Below are 19,172 nucleotides of genomic sequence, written 5' to 3' on the forward strand. Positions count from 1 at the left end.
ACTTTTTCCCATTTTCCAACATTCATAAAAAGTGTTGTTCCCTTTCGAAGGGAACTTCGACAATACATCATCGACGCTATGGGGAATGCCTCAGGTGTGACAGGTGTCTGAAATCAAATAACTCACAGCAATCATGCTGACCGGCGACAGCCGTGAATCATCAGCTTGAATGATGAGCGTGCGACCTGGATATAAAAAGGGCACCTTGAAACCATGACAATATCCTTTTCGTCTTCAGGGACTGTTTTGTCTGATTTAAATGTCTGCTTACAGCGAAAATTAAACACACATCTAAGGAAAGTCCTAAAAGTTTTGTGAAATGTGCTGACCCGTGCCCAAGATATTTGTCACCGGGTGACACTCACGAGATGCGTGTGTATCCTACTGTTTGGGTGAAGAGCACGCACAAGATGCTCTTGAGGGAGCGTCCTGTGCAAATTGTGAGCGTTTTTCTATGAGAACGCTCCGCTCTCGTGCCGAGGCAGAGCGGCGACACGCTTCATGGGGCTCCCAGATGGAGCTCGCTGACAGTCTTGAGAGGGGCGTTAACCTCTCGGATGCGTCATTGGCTGACGAGAGTGAGCTGCAGGTGGATGACGGAGACTTTTCTCCTACTGATACTGCAGCGAGTGGTCTTCGGGCTGGGCAAGAGATGGCTGAGGAGGATGATTTAGATCCTCAACCTCGTCAGCCATCCTGCCCCATGTACGCAGAGCTTGGTGGAAGTTATGGAGCGCGCCACGGACAAACTTCAGTTGCCATTGTGGCGCGCTCCGTGAGAGATCGTTCGCGGTCGTTTTGACGATCGTTTTTTCCCTGAACATAGACCACCAGCTCAGCAGAGCCTTCCATTCCTTCCTGATCTCCATTCAGAAAGCGAGAGGGCATGGAAGAAACCATACTCTGCCCGCATTCATCAACATCAGCGGGGTAATTTCGCTGATGTTGAGGGGATCGGGGAGTATGGTTATGTGTCGATGCCGCCCGATCTCGTATCTGGGCAGTTGTCGACACTAAAAGCTCCGACTCTGCCATCCAAGCCCCTTAAAACCACGGCTCGCTTGAATGGCAGAGCGTACACGGCAGCAGGTCAGGCTGGTGCTGCCCTTCATACCATGGCAGTGCTCCAAGCCTACCAAGCTGACCTTCTGCAGGATCTCGTCCAGGGGGCAGGGCTGTCCCCTGAGGCGGTCGCTGAGTTGCGCCGAACCACAGATTTATCTCTCTGGGCCACTAAACAGACTGCTGCCGCGATCGGCCGATCGATGGCGGCGATGGTGGCCACGGAGAGGCATCTGTGGCTCAACTTGGCTGATATCGGGGAGAAAGAAATATCCCTTCTCCTTGATTCACCAGTTTCGCCTGCTAAACTTTCTGGCACCTCCGTTGAGGCGGTGGTTCGAAAGTTTAGGGAAGCGAAGGCGCGCTCAGCCGCATTTAAGTGTATACCGCTGAGATCCAGGCCCCAGCCCAGGCAGGCGGGAGGACCGGGTCCGTCTTGGTCTGAGGACCGTAGACAGGACCAGAGGTCTAGTGTTGCCTCTCGTGCGCCCCCTCCATGGATGAGTAGGACACAGAGGAGACGAGCCTCCCGCAAGAAGAGGGACTTAAGGGAGGTCATTCAGCACAAGCGCAGCAACGCTCAGCGGAAGTAGGGTTTGATCTCCCTGGAGGGCTTTTTCTACCAGCCCTTTCCCTCTTCTTGACTCCCCAGGCGTTTACGTTACACCAGCCTTGGGGATGGGCCTTATAATGAGAACTATGTTCTGATGGCCCACCGTAGCAACTTGTTAATGTGAGTGCCTCTTTCAGGCATGTAAAAGTGGTGGACCCCAGATTCATTGAGAACTCTCTGGCGAGTCTTCACTCCGCACACCGCAGGTGAACTGTTTGGTTTGTAAAATTCTGTGTATATAACTAACACTGATTTGTATTTCTCTACAGACCTTGTTCCCTGTATAGACCTAGGGGGTCATTCTTAGAGGAGCAATTAAAGTATTGGACTTTAGGGCCCTGAAGCCTCCCCCAGTTGGTGGCTAGAACGAATTAGGAAGAAGCTCAAAGAAGATTTGGCTTCTGTGCTGAGTATGTGATGGCCTTCCTGTCATAACATTTTATATGCGTGGTGGGCCACCGCTCATTTCTGTTTAGCCTCAGGGCTATTAGCCACCCAGGGGTAGCGTAGTTGGTCTTCCTAAAAAAAAAAAAAAACTTTTTTGCTTTAGGTTTAGACTGACGCTGGCGCTTCAGATAGATCTTCAAATAGATGTCCTGCCTGTCGGTTTGTGACATTGGTATCCTGAGTATTCGCTCCCCTGAGCTCTGTAAGGTTTCAGTAGGTTGAGTGTTTCACAGCCTCTCAATCAAGTAGGCTGTGGCTCCTCCGAGCCCTCAGGTAGCTGGCCTAGGCTATGCTAGGGATATTGTAGGCGTGTTGCTAAGTATAGCTGCCGCATTCATTATGTGTTAGGCTTCCTCCCCTAGATTTCAGCCTCCTCCCTTAAACGGGAGTTGTTGGCCAAGGCCCGCCCCTTTCTCTGCATTCAGGGGTGATAAAGTAATGCAGGGTGGTAGCTGAGGTAGGATCAGTCTGGCAGGGTTAGGCCATCTTTCGCTCTGCGAAGTGACAGTTTGTCAGACCCTGCTGAACAGAGATGGTTTTTGGGCCTCTAAAGCTGGCTCCACTCAGCCTGTTGAGCTAATCGCTCGACCGATGGGTTGAAGTGGGTTGGCTTGCAATTTAGCCCCCCCGCTCCCCTAGGCTGGGCGCAGGACAAATCCCTGTCACCCTTTGGAGCCACTTGCAGGCCTGCTCCCTGTCTAACATTGCAGGGGCATATGGTTGTTACTCCCCTGCTAACTCAGGGTAGTTTTGAGTAGTCAATTCTCAGCTCTGTATGTATCTACCTCACACCACGATGGCTCCGGTTGAGCAGGGAGTTCTAAACTAGGGCTGCACGATATTGGGAAAAATTTACATGGCGATATTTTATTTTTCTGCGATATATATTGCGATATGAAATAAAAAAATTTCTTACAAACAAAAATGGGGTGAGCACACTTACATTCTCATTTTAAATGATTTAAACATCGACACCATCGTGTCAATTGATTATTATGCGCAAGGGAGCGAGAGCAAGACAGCGCTTGTGTTGTTTGAAGACATTGAGCGTGCGGCCAGGGCTCGCTTTCTCTCTCTCTCTCTTGCGCGCGCTCTCTCTCTCAGGCCGGTGACAGGTGCAATATTTGAAAATCGATAATTATTGAAAAATAGGCGTCGGTTCTATTTCTAGCATGCACACGTTTTCTGCGGGACTTGAGCCACGCCTGAGACGCGCGTCTCATGCAGGCAGTCTGCAATTTCTAACCTGTTAACATGGGAGCCGAATTAAAAACGGACACGCCACGCAGCTGAGACGCTTGCGCCACGCATCTTGTGTGTTGCTGGCCGAGCGCTCGCGCTCTCTCAGGCCCATACAGTTAATGAATAACGGATCAACTACGACAGCCTACATCGCACATCCTGCGATGTGACTATCGTGGATTCATACATCGCGATATTGATGCTTAAACAACACATCGTGCAGCCCTATTCTAAACTACATTTCATTCCGGTTTTTGAACTCTGCTCCCTTTGAAGCCAGAGCATTGCCATGGGCTGACGCCTATGCATTTAGTAGGTAAGCCCCTAATGGGGCCTCCACTAGGCAGAATGGCGTATGTTGTACTCCCCTGCTATAAGGGTATTGCTTTTTGCTGAGTACACTGCCTCTGGAAATGTGATTAGGTACCAGGATGCTGTAGCAACAGCTTTCTGCCGCGAAGGCTGCACGGTTGGGTAGTAGGCCCCAGCAGGCCTCCTTGACCGAATAGCCCCCAATAGGGCTCCTAGGCCAGCTCACCTTCGGTGGTTGGCCCTGGTAGTTTGGGCAGGAGCCTCACTGCCGATTAGTAGGCCTTAACAGGCCTGCTCGGAGGTGGGTCACAACATTGTGGAACATACACTAGGACAAAACTATAGGAAAAGTTTTTTAATAGTATGGTTCCAGCAGTGTTTGTTAAAGTACCAGAATAGACTTGCTATCAGCTAGTAGGCTCGACCAGGCCTCCCTGTTAGGCGAGTCCCCAGCAGCAGTTACATCCAGCTGATTAGACTGTTTCAGGTAGTAGGCCTCTTCAGGCCTCCCTGAACGTGGGCTCCCACATTTTGTGGTGGTCAGGTAGTAGGCTTTACTAGGCCTCCCTGAGGGTTTAATCCCACATACTGTGGTTACTAGGTGGCAGGCCCCACAGGCCTCCCTGAAGTTGAATTCCCGCTTTTTTGAACTGTCAGGTAGTAGGCCTAATAAGGCCTCCCTGAAGGCAAAGCCCCAAAGACAGTCGACTTGACTGCCAGTCTGGCTCACTATCAGCTATGGTTTTCAGGTAGTAGGCCTCTCCAGGCCTCCCTGAAAGTAAGCTTTCCTGCACTGTGGTTGTCAGGTAGTAGGCCTCACCAGGCCTCACTGGAGTTGAGTTCCAAATTACTTTCAGTTTCCACTTAAGGTGGTTATCTGGTAACAGGTAGTAGGCCTCTCTAGGCCTCTCTGTAGGTGAACTCCCACATATTGTGGTTATCAGGTAGTAGGCTTCACCAGGCCTCTCTGAAGGTGAGCTCCCACATACTGTGGTTGTCAGGTAGTAGGCCTCACCAGGCCTCCCTGGAGTTGAGTTCCAAATTACTTTCAGTTTCCACTTAAGGTGGTTATCTGGTAACAGGTAGTAGGCCTCTCTAGGCCTCTCTGTAGGTGAACTCCCACATATTGTGGTTATCAGGTAGTAGGCTTCACCAGGCATCTCTGAATGGTGAGCTCCCACATACTGTGGTTGTCAGGTAGTAGGCCTCACCAGGCCTCCCTGGAGTTGAGTTCCAAATTACTTTCAGTTTCCACTTAAGGTGGTTATCTGGTAACAGGTAGTAGGCCTCTCCAGGCCTCTCTGTAGGTGAACTCCCACATATTGTGGTTATCAGGTAGTAGGCTTCACCAGGCCTCTCTAAAGGTGAGCTCCCACATACTGCGGTTGTCAGGTAGTAGGCCTCTCCAGGTCTCCCTGAGAGTAGTTTCACAGTGGTGCTGGGTTTTGTAAGCAAGTGGCCGCTTACTTTCAGTTTAGCAGACCTTATCAGGCAGCTACCGAAGGAGAGCTTGCGCCCTGGCTCGGCTCAAGTTTTTATTCTCTGCTACGGGTTCCCTTCTGGACCCTCTTTATCTTGCTACAGCCTGGTTGCCTACCAGGTAGATCTTATGCTCCCCTCACTGAGGGTCAATATGAGTATGTGATCTCCTGAGTCTGGTCAGTCGGTCGTAGGCCTCTCATGAGGCCTCCCAGTTAGATCAGTCCTTAGGCCCTCACAGGCCTCCTCTGTGTTTTGAAACACAAACACTGGGTAGATCAGTGGATCGAGTAGAGAAACTCCCCTCGCTGGCAAGGGTTGTAAAGCACTATGCTGAGTCATACTCTCCAGGATATCCCATCTCTGAGATCCGGGCCGAGTGGTTCACTGCCTGCTCTGCAGTTCCTCGGGTTGGATGCCTTCCTAAAGGCAAGTGTCCAGAGGCTCTGTCTTCGGACAGACAGGAAGTGGCCAGTCTGTAGTGTCTTATGTAGTGACACCAGGTCAGGCCTGCCTGGTGGCATTTCAGGTGGCACAGTCCCCTGAATAGTGACTGGCTGGGGTTCCCTCGGGTTCCCTAGCCACATTCCCTAGAAGGGACCCCTTCTAAGAAGCTGAAGTTGTGGTCCTAGGCCCTTGAGCAGGCCCAGGTAGACCTTTCACTAAACTATGTTCATGGAGGTTTTCTGTGGTATCATATAGCTTGGGCTATGACCGTAGGGAGTGCTGTCACTGACAGCCCTGTGTGACCTGAGGGTGAGTGGTTCTAGCGTTCATTGAATTGCTGGTTCTGACAGTTGTCACTGCCATTGGGCATGCACTCCCTTTAGCATGGCGGCGTGGGTATTTCGTTCCCCATAGCGTCGATGACGTATTGTCGAAGTTCCCTTCGAAAGGGAACGTCTCAGGTTACAAATGTAACCTTTGTTCCCTGAGAACAGGGAACGAGACAATACGTCTCCCAGCCATGCCTCAGGGTCTGCCTGCCAAACAGTCCCTTCAGACGAAGGGATATTGTCATGGTTTCAAGGCGCCCTTTTTATATCCAGGTCGCACGCTCATCATTCAAGCTGATGATTCACTGCTGTTGCCGGTCAGCATGATTGCTGTGAGTTGATACTTGATTTCAGACACCTGTCACACCTGAGGCGTTCCCCATAGTGTCGATGACGTATTGTCTCGTTCCCTGTTCTCAGGGAACAAAGGTTACATTTGTAACCTGAGACGCTTTATAGGTTAGCTCAATATGTGTATTCAGAGTGACCCCGACTATCACTGGATTCATTTTCCAGGCATTTTACTGTATAGTTTTGGAGAAAACTAAAAGCAAATTTATGCAAAACATCAAACTCCTTTGTTGCACTTGCATTTTTTCCCATTTTTCAACATTCATAAAACGGGTTGCTTCATAGGTTAGCTCATTCTTTCGAATCAATATATTCAGAGTGACCCATACTATCACTGGATTAATTTTCAAAGCATTTTACTGTATAGTTTTTGGAGAAAACTAAAGGCATATTCACCCAAAACAACAAAATGCGTACTAGCAATTGCACTGTGTTCCAGGCACGTCTCACTGGGAGGAGTCCCGGAGAAGACCTAGGACACGCTGGAGGGACTATGTCTCCCGGCTGGCCTGGGAACGCCTCGGGGTCCCCCCGGAAGAGCTGGAAGAAGTGGCTAGGGAGAGGGAAGTCTGGGCATCTCTGCTTAGACTGTTGCCCCCGCGACCCGGCCCCGGATAAGTGGAAGATGATGGATGGATGGATGGATTTACATTTAGTCATTTTGTAGACGCTTTTATCCAAAGCAACTCACAATTTCGGGATACATAAAGTGATTCTTTTTAGAGGCAAACAGACACAGGAAGTGCTTGTAATACCAAGTTTTAGACATTGTTCAAATAAGTAAAAGAAGGAATAAATAGAGTTGTTGTTTTTTTTCGATGAAGCCAAGTAGTTTTGAAAGAGATGAGCTTTCAGCTGTCGCTTGAAAATTGTCAGGGATTCAGCATTCCTGATAGGGGTGGGATGATCATATTTTATTTTATTTTTTTTATTTTGACTGTATGGTTTTGAATAAGATTAATGGCAAAATCACTTAAAAAAACAAAAGTTCATTCTACCAGTTGCACCATTACCCATTTTCAAAAACCCATAAAAATATTTTCTTTGTAACTTTGCTCGTTCTTTCAATTGATTATTGTTCATGGTGATCCTGACTATTACTGTGGTAATTTTCAAATATTTTTAGTGTAAAGTTTTGGAGAAAATTTATGCCAAATTCAACCCAAGTATCTATGTGCACCTTTGCACTATTACATCACGTCTCATTTTCAAACGCTCATAAAATTCTTTCCTTTATAGGTTTGCTAATTCTTTCATTGATTCATGTTTACAATGACCCTGACTATTACTGTATTCATTTTCATGTCATTTTACATTACAGTTTTGAGAAAACACAATCTCACTTCAAAAATGTTTTAATAGAGTGTATTGTTGCACTCATATTCCATTTTCCAACATAAAGTTTCAGATTTTGAAGGAATTATTATGCAAATGTACCATGCTTATTACCACATTAAACTGACTCTTATTTCATAAATAGTATTGGTCAGAATTGCTAGGAAATACCCTCCTGATACACTCAACCTCTTCTTACATTTTAATTATTAGTGTCACATTTAATTAAGTTCAAATCTTAATTTTAACCATAGGAAATGATTAGGTTAATTACCTCTGATAAGTCCTTATTTGTGTCCATGGTTTATAATTTTTAGTTAAATTTCTTATTTCTTTGCTTTTATAGCCCTGAGGTTGTTGTATTTGTTAATGGTGATTATGCTTGAAAAGCTTTTATTTTGTTTTGCTTTGTTTGTTTCCCATAATCATAAGTCTGTTGAATAGGTCTGCTTAGCTGCAATTTCTTGTTTCTCCTTACATGTAACTGATCGATTATAATTATATTAAAACGGATTTTAGAATGATCAATCTCAATTAAAATCCATTGATACAACAAGATACAACAAGATTACACATGGTAAGCTAGTTGACAACACAAAGTAAAAATAAGTAAAATAGAATCAGTGCCGTTGTTTGAAAATGATTTATTTTATTTTATCATATTCTTTGTACTTTTATAAACATTATGCATTTTATATAAGTACATGATATTTATATATATTATACATATTTGTGTCTTTTTTTCTTTTCTTTTTTTGCCTTTCTTGTTTTAGAAAACAACTTTGTGCATCTTAAGGAATAATAGCACTTTGGGCATACTGTTGTATATCCCATGAGACTGCACAACAGTGCCTACTGTGGCTTCAACACCTGTGAACAATTATTGACTGTCTTCTGCACACTGATGCGTACACCTAAAACCATCTTCTCATATTAGGTTTTTGTTTCATCGCATAAATAATTACATATTTGCATTTGTATCTGTAAAATGTCATAATATAGGTTACATAATCCCTATCACATCTTATTTCTGTATTTCAGTCTTGATGAAACTCTTGTTTAAGTTCCATTAGGTTGAATTGCAGCCGTCCGCACGCGGCTGTCGCGCTGTTTTGTGTTAATTTTATTATTAAAGCTTATTTTGAATGTCCGCTGGTTCCCGCCTCCTTCTTCCCGAGATTCTGAAGTTTTTATAGTGTTACACTGGTGCCGAAACCTGGGAGGAAGGAGGGACGCGCTGCTGAAGATCCCTTGTCGCTGTGGTGAGTCTGCGGTGCCATCGAGCAGGGCGAGGGTGTGTGCCGCCGTGGACGCTTGAGGGAGCGGAGGAGATGGCACCATTCGCCAGGGGGCCGGAGCCTGCTGCCATCCCCCGGAAAGGGGAGGAGCAGAGAACGGGGACTCCTCCCGGCTGCCCAAAACTGGGAGAGCCGTCGCCATCCACATTAATGGAAAATGGAAAAAGGCAAGTGCAACAATTGAGTTTGATGTATTGGGTGAATTTGCTTTTAGTTTTTTTTCCAAAACTATACAGTAAAATGCCTTGAATATTAATACAGTGATAGTCAGGATGTCTCTGAATACATGTCCACTGAAAGAATGAGCTAACCTATAAAGGAACCCTCTTTATGAATGTTGGAAAATGGCAGTAAGTGCAAGTGCAACAACTGAGTTTGATGTTTTGGGTGAATTTGCTTTTAGTCTTTTCCAAAACTATACAGTAAAATAACTTGACAATGAACATATTGATAGTCAGGGTCACTCTGAATATATGTCCACTGAAAGAATGAGCTAACCTATAAAGGAAACCTTTTTATGAGTGTTGGAAAATGGGACACAGTGCAATTGCTATGATGCATTTTTGTTGTTTTCGATGATTTTGCTTTTAGTTTTCTCAATAAATATACAGTAAAATGCCTTATAAATGAATACAGCGATAGTTATGGTCACTCTGAATACATATGATTTGAAAGAATGAGCTAACCTATAAAGCAACCCTTTTTATGAATGTTGAAAAATGAGAAAAAGTTTTAAGTGCAATAATGGAGTTTGATGTTTTGGGTGAATTTGCTTTTAGTTTTCTCAAGAAATATACAGTAAAATGCCTTGAAAATGAATACAGTGATAGTCTGGGTCACTCTGAATACAAATACATTAAAAGAATGAGCTAACCTATAAAGGAACACTTTATATGAATTTTGGAAAATGGGAAAAAGTGCAAGTGCAACAATGGAGTTTGATGTTTTGGGAGACTTTGCTTTTAGTTTTCTCCAAAACTATACATTAAAATACCTTGATAATTAATACAGTGATAGTCTGGGGCACTCTGAATACATATACATTAAAAGAATGAGCTAACCTATAAAGGAACACTTTATATGAATTTTGTAAAATGGGAAAAAGTGCAACAATGGAGTTTGATGTTTTGCGTGAATTTGCTTTTAGTTTTCTCCAAAACTATACAGTAAATTGCCTTGAAAATTAATACAGTGAAAGTAGGGGTCACTCTGAATACACATACATTAAAAGAATGAGCTAACCTATAAAGGAACACTTTATATGAATTTTGGAAAATGGGAAAAAGTGCAAGTGCAACAATGGAGTTTGATGTTTTGGGTGAATTTGCTTTTAGTTTTCTCCAAAACTATACAGTAAAATGCCTTAAAAATTAATACAGTGATAGTCTGGGTCACTCTGAATACATATGACTTGAAAGAATGAGCTAACCTATAAAGGAACACTTTATATGAATTTTGGAAAATGGGAAAAAGTGCAAGTGCAACAATGGAGTTTGATGTTTTGCGTGAATTTGCTTTTAGTTTTCTCCAAAACTATACAGTAAAATGCCTTGATAATTAATACAGTGATAGTCTGGGTCACTCTGAATACATATACATTAAAAGAATGAGCTAACCTATAAAGGAACACTTTATATGAATTTTGGAAAATGGGAAAAAGTGCAAGTGCAACAATGGAGTTTGATGTTTTGGGTGAATTTGCTTTTAGTTTTCTCCAAAACTATACAGTAAAATGCCTTGAAAATTAATACAGTGAAAGTAGGGGTCACTCTGAATACATATAACTTGAAAGAATGAGCTAACCTATAAAGGAACACCTTTTATGAATTTTGGAAAATGGGAAAAAGTGCAAGTGCAACAATGGAGTATGATGTTTTGGGTGAATTTGCTTTTAGTTTTCTCCAAAACTATACAGTAAAATGCCTTGAAAATTAATACAGTGAAAGTAGGGGTCACTCTGAATACATATAACTTGGAAGAATGAGCTAACCTATAAAGGAACACTTTATATGAATTTTGGAAAATGGGAAAAAGTTCAAGTGCAACAATGGAGTTTGATGTTTTGCGTGAATTTGCTTTTAGTTTTCTCCAAAACTATACAGTAAAATGCCTTGAAAATTAATACAGTGATAGTCTGGGTCACTATGAATACATACAGTCTTGTTCAAAATAATAGCAGTACAATGTGACTAACCAGAATAATCAAGGTTTTTCGTATATTTTTTTATTGCTACGTGGCAAACAAGTTACCAGTAGGTTCAGTAGATTGTCAGAAAACAAACAAGACCCAGCATTCATGATATGCACGCTCTTAAGGCTGTGCAATTGGGCAATTAGTTGAATTAGTTGAAAGGGGTGTGTTCAAAAAAATAGCAGTGTGGCATTCAATCACTGAGGTCATCAATTTTGTGAAGAAACAGGTGTGAATCAGGTGGCCCCTATTTAAGGATGAAGCCAAAACTTGTTGAACATGCATTTGAAAGCTGAGGAAAATGGGTCGTTCAAGACATTGTTCAGAAGAACAGCGTACTTTGATTAAAAAGTTGATTAGAGAGGGGAAAACCTATAAAGAGGTGCAAAAAATGATAGGCTGTTCAGCTAAAATGATCTCCAATGCCTTAAAATGGAGAGCAAAACCAGAGAGACGTGGAAGAAAACGGAAGACAACCATCAAAATGGATAGAAGAATAACCAGAATGGCAAAGGCTCAGCCAATGATCACCTCCAGGATGATCAAAGACAGTCTGGAGTTACCTGTAAGTACTGTGACAGTTAGAAGACGTCTGTGTGAAGCTAATCTATTTTCAAGAATCCCCCGCAAAGTCCCTCTGTTAAAAAAAAGGCATGTGCAGAAGAGGTTACAATTTGCCAAAGAACACATCAACTGGCCTAAAGAGAAATGGAGGAACATTTTGTGGACTGATGAGAGTAAAATTGTTCTTTTTGGGTCCAAGGGCCACAGGCAGTTTGTGAGACGACCCCCAAACTCTGAATTCAAGCCACAGTACACAGTGAAGACAGTGAAGCATGGAGGTGCAAGCATCATGATATGGGCATGTTTCTCCTACTATGGTGTTGGGCCTATTTATCGCATACCAGGGATCATGGATCAGTTTGCATATGTTAAAATACTTGAAGAGGTCATGTTGCCCTATGCTGAAGAGGACATGCCCTTGAAATGGTTGTTTCAACAAGACAATAACCCAAAACACACTAGTAAACGGGCAAAGTCTTGGTTCCAAACCAACAAAATTAATGTTATGGAGTGACCAGCCCAATCTCCAGACCTTAATCCAATTGAGAACTTGTGGGGTGATATCAAAAATGCTGTTTCTGAAGCAAAACCAAGAAATGTGAATGAATTGTGGAATGTTGTTAAAGAATCATGGAGTGGAATAACAGCTGAGAGGTGCCACAAGTTGGTTGACTCCATGCCACACAGATGTCAAGCAGTTTTAAAAAACTGTGGTCATACAACTAAATATTAGTTTAGTGATTCACAGGATTGCTAAATCCCAGAAAAAAAAAATGTTTGTACAAAATAGTTTTGAGTTTGTACAGTCAAAGGTAGACACTGCTATTTTTTTGAACACACCCCTTTCAACTAATTGCCCAATTGCACAGCCTTAAGAGCGTGCATATCATGAATGCTGGGTCTTGTTTGTTTTCTGACAATCTACTGAACCTACTGGTAACTTGTTTGCCACGCAGCAATAAAAAATATACTAAAAACCTTCATTATTCTGGTTAGTCACATTGTACTGCTATTATTTTGAACAAGACTGTATACATTAAAATAATGAGCTAACCTATAAAGGAACACTTTATATGAATTTTGGAAAATGGGAAAAAGTGCAAGTGCAACAATGGAGTTTGATGTTTTGGGTGAATTTGCTTTTAGTTTTCTCCAAAACTATACAGTAAAATGCCTTGAAAATGAATACAGTGATAGTCGGGGTCACTGTGAATACATATGACTTGAAAGAATGAGCTAACCTATAAAGGAACACCTTTTATGAATTTTGGAAAATGAGAAAAAGTGCCAGTGCAACAATGGAGTTTGATGTTTTGGGTGAATTTGCTTTTAGATTTCTCCAAAACTATACAGTAAAATGCCTTGAAAATTAAAACAGTGATAGTCTGGGTCACTATGAATACATATACATTAAAAGAATGAGCTAACCTATAAAGGAACACTTTATATGAATTTTGGAAAATGGGAAAAAGTGCAAGTGCAACAATGGAGTATGATGTTTTGGGTGAATTTGCTTTTAGTTTTCTCCAAAACTATACAGTAAATTGCCTTGAAAATTAATACAGTGAAAGTAGGGGTCACTCTGAATACATATGACTTGAAAGAATGAGCTAACCTATAAAGGAACACATTTTATGAATTTTGGAAAATGAGAAAAAGTGCAAGTGCAACAATGGAGTTTGATGTTTTGGGTGAATTTGCTTTTAGATTTCTCCAAAACTATACAGTAAAATGCCTTGAATATTTATACAGTGATAGTCGGCGTCACTATGGATACATATGACTTGAAAGAATGAGCTAACCTATAAAGGAACACCTTTTATGAATTTTGGAAAATGGGAAAAAGTGCAAGTGCAACAATGGAGTTTGATGTTTTGGGTGAATTTGCTTTTAGTTTTCTCCAAAACTATACAGTAAAATGCCTTGAAAATGAATACAGTGATAGTCGGGGTCACTCTGAATACATTTGACTTCAAAGAATGAGCTAACCTATAAAGGAACACCTTTTATGAATTTTGGAAAATGAGAAAAAGTGCAAGTGCAACAATGGAGTTTGATGTTTTGGGTGAATTTGCTTTTAGTTTTCTCCAAAACTATACAGTAAAATGCCTTGAAAATTAATACAGTGATAGTCTGGATCACTATGAATACATATACATTAAAAGAATGAGCTAACCTATAAAGGAACACTTTATATGAATTTTGGAAAATGGGAAAAAGTGCAAGTGCAACAATGGAGTTTGATGTTTTGCGTGAATTTGCTTTTAGTTTTCTCCAAAACTATACAGTAAAATGCCTTGATAATTAATACAGTGATAGTCTGGGTCACTCTGAATACATATACATTAAAAGAATGAGCTAACCTATAAAGGAACACTTTATATGAATTTTGGAAAATGGGAAAAAGTGCAAGTGCAACAATGGAGTTTGATGTTTTGGGTGAATTTGCTTTTAGTTTTCTCCAAAACTATACAGTAAAATGCCTTGAAAATTAATACAGTGAAAGTAGGGGTCACTCTGAATACATATAACTTGAAAGAATGAGCTAACCTATAAAGGAACACTTTATATGAATTTTGGAAAATGGGAAAAAGTTCAAGTGCAACAATGGAGTTTGATGTTTTGCGTGAATTTGCTTTTAGTTTTCTCCAAAACTATACAGTAAAATGCCTTGAAAATTAATACAGTGATAGTCTGGGTCACTATGAATACATATACATTAAAATAATGAGCTATCCTATAAAGGAACACTTTATATGAATTTTGGAAAATGGGAAAAAGTGCAAGTGCAACAATGGAGTTTGATGTTTTGGGTGAATTTGCTTTTAGTTTTCTCCAAAACTATACAGTAAAATGCCTTGAAAATGAATACAGTGATAGTCGGGGTCACTGTGAATACATATGACTTGAAAGAATGAGCTAACCTATAAAGGAACACCTTTTATGAATTTTGGAAAATGAGAAAAAGTGCCAGTGCAACAATGGAGTTTGATGTTTTGGGTGAATTTGCTTTTAGATTTCTCCAAAACTATACAGTAAAATGCCTTGAAAATTAATACAGTGATAGTCTGGGTCACTATGAATACATATACATTAAAAGAATGAGCTAACCTATAAAGGAACACTTTATATGAATTTTGGAAAATGGGAAAAAGTGCAAGTGCAACAATGGAGTATGATGTTTTGGGTGAATTTGCTTTTAGTTTTCTCCAAAACTATACAGTAAATTGCCTTGAAAATTAATACAGTGATAGTCTGGGTCACTATGAATACATATACATTAAAAGAATGAGCTAACCTATAAAGGAACACTTTATATGAATTTTGGAAAATGGGAAAAAGTGCAAGTGCAACAATGGAGTTTGATGTTTTGGGTGAATTTGCTTTTAGATTTCTCCAAAACTATACAGTAAAATGCCTTGAATATTTATACAGTGATAGTCGGCGTCACTATGGATACATATGACTTGAAAGAATGAGCTAACCTATAAAGGAACACCTTTTATGAATTTTGGAAAATGGGAAAAAGTGCAAGTGCAACAATGGAGTTTGATGTTTTGGGTGAATTTGCTTTTAGTTTTCTCCAAAACTATACAGTAAAATGCCTTGAAAATGAATACAGTGATAGTCGGGGTTACTCTGAATACATATGACTTGAAAGAATGAGCTAACCTATAAAGGAACACATTTTATGAATTTTGGAAAATGAGAAAAAGTGCAAGTGCAACAATGGAGTTTGATGTTTTGGCTGAATTTGCTTTTAGATTTCTCCAAAACTATACAGTAAAATGCCTTGAATATTTATACAGTGATAGTCGGCGGCACTATGGATACATATGACTTGAAAGAATGAGCTAACCTATAAAGGAACACCTTTTATGAATTTTGGAAAATGGGAAAAAGTGCAAGTGCAACATTGGAGTTTGATGTTTTGGGTGAATTTGCTTTTAGTTTTCTCCAAAACTATACAGTAAAATGCCTTGAAAATTAATACAGTGAAAGTAGGGGTCACTCTGAATACATATAACTTGAAAGAATGAGCTAACCTATAAAGGAACACTTTATATGAATTTTGGAAAATGGGAAAAAGTTCAAGTGCAACAATGGAGTTTGATGTTTTGCGTGAATTTGCTTTTAGTTTTCTCCAAAACTATACAGTAAAATGCCTTGAAAATTAATACAGTGATAGTCTGAGTCACTATGAATACATATACATTAAAATAATGAGCTAACCTATAAAGGAACACTTTATATGAATTTTGGAATATGGGAAAAAGTGCAAGTGCAACAATGGAGTTTGATGTTTTGGGTGAATTTGCTTTTAGTTTTCTCCAAAACTATACAGTAAAATGCCTTGAAAATGAATACAGTGATAGTCGGGGTCACTGTGAATACATATGACTTGAAAGAATGAGCTAACCTATAAAGGAACACCTTATATGAATTTTGGAAAATGAGAAAAAGTGCCAGTGCAACAATGGAGTATGATGTTTTGGGTGAATTTGCTTTTAGTTTTCTCCAAAACTATACAGTAAATTGCCTTGAAAATTAATACAGTGAAAGTAGGGTTCACTCTGAATACATATAACTTGAAAGAATGAGCTAACCTATAAAGGAACACTTTATATGAATTTTGGAAAATGGGAAAAAGTGCAAGTGCAACAATGGAGTTTGATGTTTTGGGTGATTTTGCTTTTAGTTTTCTCCACAACTATACAGTAAAATACCTTGATAATTAATACAGTGATAGTCTGGGTCACTCTGAATACATATACATTAAAAGAATGAGCTAACCTATAAAGGAACACTTTATATGAATTTTGGAAAATGGGAAAAAGTGCAAGTGCAACAATGGAGTTTGATGTTTTTCGTGAATTTGCTTTTAGTTTTCTCCAAAACTATACAGTAAAATGCCTTGAATATTAATACAGTGAAAGTAGGGGTCACTCTGAATACATATAACTTGAAAGAATGAGCTAACCTATAAAGGAACACCTTATATGAATTTTGGAAAATGGGAAAAAGTGCAAGTGCAACAATGGAGTTTGATGTTTTGGGTGAATTTGCTTTTAGTTTTCTCCAAAACTATACAGTAAAATGCCTTGAAAATTAATACAGTGATAGTCTGGGTCACTCTGAATACATATACATTAAAAGAATGAGCTAACCTATAAAGGAACACTTTATATGAATTTTGGAAAATGGGAAAAAGTGCAAGTGCAACAATGGAGTTTGATGTTTTGGGTGAATTTGCTTTTAGATTTCTCCAAAACTATACAGTAAAATGCCTTGAATATTTATACAGTGATAGTCAGCGTCACTATGGATACATATGACTTGAAAGAATGAGCTAACCTATAAAGGAACACCTTTTATGAATTTTGGAAAATGGGAAAAAGTGCAAGTGCAACAATGGAGTTTGATGTTTTGGGTGAATTTGCTTTTAGTTTTCTCCAAAACTATACAGTAAAATGCCTTGAAAATGAATACAGTGATAGTCGGGGTTACTCTGAATACATATGACTTGAAAGAATGAGCTAACCTATAAAGGAACACATTTTATGAATTTTGGAAAATGAGAAAAAGTGCAAGTGCAACAATGGAGTTTGATGTTTTGGCTGAATTTGCTTTTAGATTTCTCCAAAACTATACAGTAAAATGCCTTGAATATTTATACAGTGATAGTCGGCGTCACTATGGATACATATGACTTGAAAGAATGAGCTAACCTATAAAGGAACACCTTTTATGAATTTTGGAAAATGGGAAAAAGTGCAAGTGCAACAATGGAGTTTGATGTTTTGGGTGAATTTGCTTTTAGTTTTCTCCAAAACTATACAGTAAAATGCCTTGAAAATTAATACAGTGAAAGTAGGGGTCACTCTGAATACATATAACTTGAAAGAATGAGCTAACCTATAAAGGAACACTTTATATGAATTTTGGAAAATGGGAAAAAGTTCAAGTGCAACAATGGAGTTTGATGTTTTGGGTGAATTTGCTTTTAGTTTTCTCCAAAACTATACAGTAAAATGCCTTGAAAATTAATACAGTGATAGTCTGGGTCACTATGAATACATATACATTAAAAGAATGAGCTAACCTATAAAGGAACACTTTATATGAATTTTGGAAAATGGGAAAAAGTGCAAGTGCAACAATGGAGTTTGATGTTTTGCGTGAATTTGCTTTTAGTTTTCTCCAAAACTATACAGTAAAATGCCTTGATAATTAATACAGTGATAGTCTGGGTCACTCTGAATACATATACATTAAAAGAATGAGCTAACCTATAAAGGAACACTTTATATGAATTTTGGAAAATGGGAAAAAGTGCAAGTGCAACAATGGAGTTTGATGTTTTGGGTGAATTTGCTTTTAGTTTTCTCCAAAACTATACAGTAAAATGCCTTGAAAATTAATACAGTGAAAGTAGGGGTCACTCTGAATACATATAACTTGAAAGAATGAGCTAACCTATAAAGGAACACTTCATATGAATTTTGGAAAATGGGAAAAAGTGCAAGTGCAACAATGGAGTTTGATGTTTTGGGTGAATTTGCTTTTAGTTTTCTCCACAACTATACAGTAAAATGCATTGAATATGAATACAGTGATAGTCAGGGTCACTCTGAATACATATGATTTGAAAGTATGAGCTAACCTATAAAGCAACCTTTTTTATGAATGTTGAAAAATGGGACACACTGAAATTGCTCGGATGCATTTTTTATTTGGGGTGATTTTGCTTTTAGCTTTCTCCACAACTATACATTAAAATGCTTTGAAAATGAATACAGTGATAGTCAGGGTCATTCTGAATACATATGATATGAAAGAATGAGCTAACATATAAAGGAACACTTATTTGTGTAGGAAACTGGGACAGTGCAATTGGTAGGATGCATTATATATATATATATATATATATATATATATATATATATATATATATATATATATATACACACACACTCAAACATGAAATAAAAAAAAACAATGAATGAAAATCATTAATATTGTAATTTATAATATCTAATAAACGATTTAAAATAATTAATGTACAACACAAACGTTTATATACAATAATGAGTTAAAATAAGCGAAATAAAGGAAACGTGTGTACGACAGCCTCTTTACATGCATTTTGACTGCTCTCAGCACCCGTACCGTAAGTGCATGATTACACACGCAAAAAAAAAAAAAAGTGCGGCTGGCTTGACCGTGTATTTTCAAAGCGCGGCTGGCTTGACCGCAGTTCCCTCCCGCGGACGCGCGCAAGTCTCGAAGGGGAAAAAGAGTAAGTGCAATGAATCAGTGGATTTCTTTTAAACATTAAATCAGAGCTATTACTTTTATGGTAAAACAAAACACAAAAACCCAGCTAACGTCAAAAATGCGTTTATTGTCATTATGGTAGGATGTGGAACAAAAAACAGGTGCCGAGGTGAGTGTCTGTGACGCAGTAATAATAAATACAAATTAGTTTCTTTTTAAATTTC

Source organism: Carassius auratus, chromosome 30, assembly GCF_003368295.1.
Source record: "Carassius auratus strain Wakin chromosome 30, ASM336829v1, whole genome shotgun sequence".
In the NCBI taxonomy this organism is placed as follows: Eukaryota; Metazoa; Chordata; class Actinopteri; order Cypriniformes; family Cyprinidae; genus Carassius; species Carassius auratus.